This window comes from Alligator sinensis, unplaced genomic scaffold (assembly GCF_000455745.1).
Source record: "Alligator sinensis unplaced genomic scaffold, ASM45574v1 scaffold1217_1, whole genome shotgun sequence".
Lineage (NCBI taxonomy): Eukaryota > Metazoa > Chordata > Crocodylia > Alligatoridae > Alligator > Alligator sinensis.
Window position 1 is genome coordinate 293,111 of NW_005842716.1, and position 7,311 is coordinate 300,421.

General features: G+C 53.1%; 1 pseudogene; it reads left to right on the forward strand.

The window, feature by feature from the left end:
- Positions 1-5,117: 5,117 nt before the first annotated feature.
- Positions 5,118-5,902, forward strand: LOC102372674 (annotated as a pseudogene).
- The last annotated feature ends 1,409 nt before the right edge of the window (positions 5,903-7,311 follow it).

Genomic DNA, 7,311 nt, shown 5'->3' on the forward strand with positions numbered 1-7,311 from the left:
TATATATATATATATATATATATATACACACACTCCTGAGTTACATACATATTTTTTCTGTCAAGAAATCACTCTCTAAGAGAAATAGAGCCTGATTCTGATCTCTGACTGGTGTAGCACAGGAAGATCACAGTTGCAGTGAACTGTCTTATACTAGGACAAACCTAGCTCAGTTGACACAATAAAGATCCAGAAGGTCTAAAGACACAGTGCTGTCTTGGGGATGTTAAACAACAGCAGGTGTGATGTCCTGGGACTACAAAGCTATAAAGTCCCTACAGACATTTTTACTCCATGTAGCCACCAGAGGAAGGGAGGAGGTGGTCAACTATTAAGGATGCTAGCATGGAACCTGACAAAGTAGTCCCTGGTGAACGCCTGGCTCACCTGTCACCCTGACAGCATCTCCCCCTGCCCCCCCGGCTTCACCTACATGAGGGTGGAGGAGGAGCAGGCATGCCATTCCCAGTTGGACAGAATTTATATCTCATTGCCACACTTTACCCAGGCCCACTACAGTGTCCAGGCGACCCCCCTTAAGCAATCACCACCTTGTCTGGGCCCAGGCCATGCTGGGGCCTGGGCGTCCAGGGTTGGCCTACTGACATTTTAATGCCAGTCTGCTGGTGAACACAGGCTTCAGAGAGGCCTTCTGGGAGTTCTGGCTGGCCTGGTGAGAGCAATGGGAAGCTTTCCCCTCAGGTCAGAGATGGTGGGATGTGGGGAAGGCGCGCATCCAACTCTTTTGCTGCAACTGCATTCAGGGACACACCCAGCAGAGAGCGGCGGTCCAAGAGCACCTTGAGCAGGAAGTGCTAGAGCTGGAGAAGTGCCTGGCCACTGACTCAACCAATACGTCCATCTGCGGAGAGTGTTGGGAGAGGCAGGAAGAGCTTTGCACTCTGGACAACCACCACGCCTGTGGTGCGTTTGCCTGCTCACACATCCAGGTCCTTCAGGAGATGGACCATGGCTCCTGCTTCTTCTGCATCCTGGTGCGTTTGACTGCTTGCACATCCAGCTCCTTCGGGAGATGGACCATGGCTCTCACTTCTTCTACATCCTGGAGAAAAGGTGGTGGGGGCAAGAAGTACATTGACTGCCTCCTGGCAGGTGACAGCACCTCCCTCATGGATCCATGTGAGAGGCACTAGTGTGCCCAAGCCTTCTATGAAGAGCTCTTCTCCCTGCATCCAACTGACACTGAAGCCTGTTGAACCCTGTAGCAGGGACTCTGAGACCAGGCAACCGAGACCAGCTGGAGGCTCCTCTCACCCTGGCTGACTTCTTGGTCACCCTCTGCCTGATGCCTGGCAACAAGGCGCCGGGCATTGACAGGCTGACTGCAGAGTTCTACCAGGCCTTCTGGGACGTCCTCAGCCCAGACTTTGCTGTAGTCTGGGCCAAATCCAAAGTAAGTGGGGAGCTCCCCTTGTCATGCCGGAGGGCCATGTTGACCTCCCTGCCAAAGAAAGGGGACGCCCGTGACCTGAGGAACTGGTGCCCCGTGTCCCTCCTCTGTGCAGACTACAAGGAGGCAGGAAAGGCTGTCTCGCTGCATCTGTGGTCCATGCTGGTGGACATGGTCCATTCCGACCAGACATACAAGATGCCCAGATATTCCATCTTTGACAACCTGTACCTGGTTTGGGACCTTCTGGAACTGGTGCACTGGGAGGGCCTGTCTTTCACCCTGCTGTCCCTGAACCAGGAGAAGGCATTCAACAGCGTCTAGTGCTGGGTCAAGAGCTTTGGCCTGACAGTAGGTGATGGGTGGCAGGTGGGCTCACTCCCCACTGCGCTCTGTGGGATCTGCTGGAATGTAGGCTCGCTGCTCTACCGGGGGGTCTACCTGTCCCCCACAACCCCACCCCCCCACCATAGAACTGGCATCAGCTGGAGGCAAGGGTGGTAGAGCAGCTCCGGGCATGGGTGGGACCTGCACGGGAGAGCACTTATGTTGAACCAGCTGGTCCTGTCCATGCTCTGGCACCACTTCCACACCCTCCTAGTGCCCCAAGAGGTCCTGGCTGGGCTCCAAAGATGGGTGCTGGAGTTTTTCTGGCCAGGACAGCACGGGTTGCTGCAGAGGCCCTGAGCCTCCCCTTGAGAGAGTGCAGCCAGGACCTGGTTTGCCTGCACAGCCAGGTCCTGATGTTCCATCTTCAGGCCCTGCAGCAACTGCTATACAGTGTTGGAAGCTGAATGGCATGGGGCCATGCAAGGCATGCCTTCCTTTGCAACTTCCAGGGGTTCCAATACAACTGGTACCTCCTCAGCCAGCAGGGCTTCTCCCTGCAGGACCTGCAAGGGCTGCCAGAGTTTTACCAGGACCTCCTTCAGTCCTGGAGGCTGGTCTCAGTACCAGGGTGCCGACCTGCTTGTGAAGCCCCTCTTATGGAACCTGCAGTTAGAGGGGCTGAGGGCACAGGCACCCCAGTTGCAACAGAGGCTGGTCCTGGGTGGTGTCACCTGTATCAGAGACCTCCCGGACTATGATAGGCAGGTGTGGGTGGACCACACTGCACTGGCCCGATGCTTCGCCGGGAGGGCTGTGGGGCTGTGCCAGACTCCTCCTGGGCTGCGGGTCCCCGGATCTGTGCATGGGATGACAGGAGGCTACCGCTGCTGCCAGAGACCAGCACTGAGCTCAGCCTGTTCTGAGCACAGGGAAGACCGCTGCTGCCAATTACCCCAGCCAACAGTGGAAGCATGCTGTCATCCTGCATGCAGATCCAGGGGTCCACAACCCCCAGGAGGGCTGCAGGGCTCTGTCAGATTCCTCCTGGGGGGTGCAGACCCCCAGATCTGCATGTGGGATGACAGGAGGCTGCCACTACCACCTGAGACTGGCACTAAAGCCAAGGAAGTCTGGCTTTGAAACATTTTGAGTGCCCTCATTTCGATTTAAAGATGTTTTGAAGCTTTTTGTTTCATTTTGATTTTGCTGTTTTGAGCTCAAAATGCATCAAAACAGCTTCAAAACAAAACACCCAGTGAAATTTCACACAGCCCTACTAATCACCCAGATGGTGTATCCTCTCTTGGCATTAGTATTTCAATACTGTTTTTAGGAAAAAATCTAATATGACTCTCCCTACTCCACCCTAGCTCAACAGAGTTCAGATAATACTAAGGCTAATGAGTGGAAAAATATTCAAAAAACCCCCAAAGCACAGCAGGCAAAAACAAGAAGTTTGGTCAAGGGGATATAATATCCTGGTTCCTGCTCTGGAAGCAAATTTGGTGACCTAGGGTTCTTGATGACAATGGGGACATAGTTACACTAAGTAAAAAACTATTTCTTTTAATCTTTCCAAACCAGCTGTGAACTTTCACCACCTGTGAGTATATGTGGTGGTGTGACAGAAAGTGGTTCTCTCAGAATCACTACCTGCTGCTCTGGGGACTTGCTTATGCTGTTATCCATTACAGTGAGGAAATTCACGTTTGGGAGTGTAGCTTCCAAGTATGGTGTATAACCATCTTGCAGTACAAAAGCCAGTGTAAAAGAGTTAATCTTAATCAATGTCTGAAGCTATCTCCCATGGGGAAAACCACCTGCTCTCAGATCATTACAGGGGACATGGAAGCTATGCAGGCAGCTTGCTTGAGCAACCTAGGCTGTATTTAGACAAAACAAGAGGCATGTGTGCATGACACTTTAAAGTGGGCTAAATGCTTTTGCACTGCTTTAATGGTGTTGGTGTTTGTATGCCTCGGCGGTGTATTGTGCATTCATTCCAGCCACTGTAGGAAATTTGGTGATGTAATTCGCCTTAAATGACTTGGGGAGCAGCAAACTAAAACTCCTTTGAGAAGTTTTAGTCTGCTGCCCCTACAGCCATGGAGCGAAGCACCAGGCTCCATGCAGATCCACAGCTGTGGAAGCCCTGCAGACAGCCTGACAGCAGCCTGGTGTCATAACCCAAAGGTATGATTTTGTGTGTGCTTCGGCACTAGAATTATTCCCGCTAAATTGCAGCTTCCTTGCACGGTGGAGTTTTCTGCTGCAGAGGAGAACCCCGGTGCAAGGGAGAATTTCCTGCCGATTTGTAGCTTCCTTTGCAGGGTGCATTTCTCAAGTTGCAAGAGAAATGCACGGTGCAAAGGAGTTCCCACCCCCTGCATGCAAATTTTTTCTCCGCTATTGGCTAGTTCTAAATTATTCCCACGTGGCGGCTAACGATTGGCCTGCTAGCCGTATAAGAGGCTTGAGCGGTTTCCGCCCAAGCCGAAGAGGACTCCACATCCATCTCGTGGGGACTCTGGGTACATGGCAGGGTAATAGAAACCCTGTGTGAGATTCAGAGGAGTTTGGCGACCTGATCCACCGCCCACCTCTTTCCGTCTTCGAGCGATAATTTTTTTTTTTTAAGACGTATCTACGAGGTTTCTATTTTGGTGGCGCGCTTGTCCAGGGCATCCGGACCTCTGTTTCCGTGGAGCCTAGCAAATTCCACGTCATTGTTCGTGTTGTTTTGTTTGTAACTGCAACTCAAGCAAGTTTTCCAGCCTGCACCGCAACCATCTTCGGTGTAAGTAAACAATCTTTAAATCTACCATTACGAGTCCGTGACTAATTCTAGCGTGTCCATCTGTTCTCTCCGACCCCGTGTGCCCGGGCTGCTGGCCACAGCCCGCGCAGAGCACAAAAAAGGGCCCGGCTCACACCCAGCCTGCACACTTGGGAAAGCAGCTCAGCCCAAGAAAAGTGGCAAGTCTGATCTCCCCCCACCCACCCCTCAGAGCCTGCCTGCCTGAGCTGCATGGGGGCCTGGTGGTTCTCTCCATGGCTGCAGTGCCCCCCAGGACCACCTGAGCTGTGTGCTGTGGGGGGGGTGGGCACCACTGCCAGAGTGAAGCACCAGCCCCCCCTGCAGCCCAGGGACTGCTCCGCCCACTGGCAGCTTGCCCTCCCCTCCCTGCTGGAGAGGCAGGCAAGGTAGCAGGTTGTGTGCATGACACAGGGGTTTAATCAGCCCTAATTTGAAGCGGTGTTTTTTAAAACCTACCGCTTCAATTTTGGGCCACCGTTTCATCTACACACACCCCTAGACTTTAGTGGAGAAAAGGAAGCTCTTAATGCCAGCAGACAACCTGAAACTGATAGCAGAATGCAGGCTCTTCAAAGCAAAGTAGTTTTTTTGAGGTCTCACTGGACTGAGGAGGTGGTTCATTCCCCTCACTCCACCCCAACTCACCATGCCACCTACTTCATAGTGATCCGCAACAAAATTGAGATGTGAGAGAGGCTGTTGCCAGCCCTGTATACCCCACAGAAGCTCTGCTGTATCCATATAGATGCCAAGCTCCTAAGGACTTCCAGAAGGCAGTACATGGGATCACATTGTGCTTCCCCAATGTCTTTCTGGCCAGCAAGCTGAAGTGGGTGGTCTATGCATCATGGTCAATGCTTCAGGCCAAAATCAACTGCATGGAAGACTTGCTCCAGCATCTAGTTCCCTGGCAATTCCTCCTGAATACATGTGGCACTGACTTTGCCATCAAGTTCAATGCCAAGATCCTCCAAGCCCTGAAGCTTCTGAAAGTGGAAAACAGCCTGGAGCCAGAAAAGCCCTCAGAGGCCAAGAAGTTCCATCACTGGAAATTCCCTTATGAAGTGGGCAACTCCATCGCTCAACCAAATACACTGAAAAGTCCACCAACCTATGGCACACGTATTTTTGTCAGCAGTACCTATGTGGTGGTCACCAGGGACTTAGTCTAACAGATCTTTTATAACCCAACTACTCAGCAGCTTCTTGAGTGGTCAAAGGATACGTACAGCCCTGGTGAACACATCTGGGTCACCCTGCAGCCCTTCCCTTTCAATCTCATCTGCAATGCCTTGATCTTAATAAAGATTATAAAAGGGAGGCTGCCTGTGGGTTCTACCTGAGCTTGAGCCTGAGCCTGTGTTGATCCCCACTGGGCACTCCCCGAGTCCCCTCAATAATGGTCCTGTGCTCCCAGACCAGTGGCCCTCTTAGTCTGCCTGTGCCCCTCCTAGGTACCAATCACCTTAGGGGCTCTTTGTGTGGCTTCTTAACCCAGTCTGTGCAGGGAGAACAGGCCTGGCCCGACCCAACCCGGCCCACTAGCACGCTTTTGGACAGGGCTGGGAGGCGTGGCTCTGAGACTCATAACTCCTGTCCAAAAGTGCGCTAGGTGGGTGGGCAGGACTGGGCCCATTCTCCATGAGGGTCAGGCAACCTGCTTGTAGGCACAGCCCTGCAGCTGCACATCACTACCTGACCCTCATGGAGAACAGGCCTGGCCCGACCCAGTCCAGCCCACCCAGCTAGCGCACACCTTTGGACAGGACATGGGTCTCACACCCATGCCACCCGGTCTTGTCCAAAGGAACACTAGCGGGCCATGTAGGGCCAGGCCAGGTCAGATTGGGCCCATTCTCCCTGCACAGTGTGTGGGTGAGGCAGCGCTGCACCAGGCACAGCATGGCTGATTGCTAGTGCTGTGTGTGTGGGGGGATGTGTGGTTTGTGGCAGGGGGTGTGGCTTGAGCAGGGGCCGCCACATGCCTGCCCCTCCACCCACCCCCCCACAGTGCCAGTGGCAGCAGCCAGGGGGGATGTGGCCTGGCTGCAGGCACAGCCCACAGAGGCACACCGCTGTGCTGCGTACTCTGTGCGTACTCTGTGGGCTCTGTGCATGCTGAACAGACACAGCCCAGCCTGCCCCACTAGCACATGGTTTTCCCAGTCCTATCTGTGCGGGCCGGGAGCGGTCCGAGGCTTTCGGGGGCGCTAGGTGGGCTGTGGCCGGGAGCCCGCAATGGTAGGGTGGGTACTTTTGCACAATGGACTAGAATTAGGCATGGACTCATAGCAGTTAATTAAAGATTGTTTTACTTACACTGTAGGTGGTCGCGGTGCAGGCAGGAAAAACTTTCTTGAGTTGCAGTTACAGACAAACACAAGTGGAGTTTGCTAGGCTCCACCGAAGACACACGCACAGAGTTTGCTAGGCTCCGCAAAAACAAACACAACAGAGCTCTGGATACCCTTGACGAGCGCGCAAAACCGTAGATACGTCTTAAGAATTTAACGAACGAGACGGGAAGAGGTTGGTGGTTGATCAGGCCGCCGAACTCCTCTGAGACGCACACAAAGTTTCTATTACTCTGCTGTGTGCTCAGAGTCCCCACGAGATGGTTGTGGAGTCCTCTACAACTTGGGCGGAAACTGATCTAACCTTTTATACGGCTAGTGAGCCAATTGCTAGCCGCCACGTAGGAATAATTTAGAATTGACCAATAGTGGGACACTAATTTGCATGTGTGTGGCGG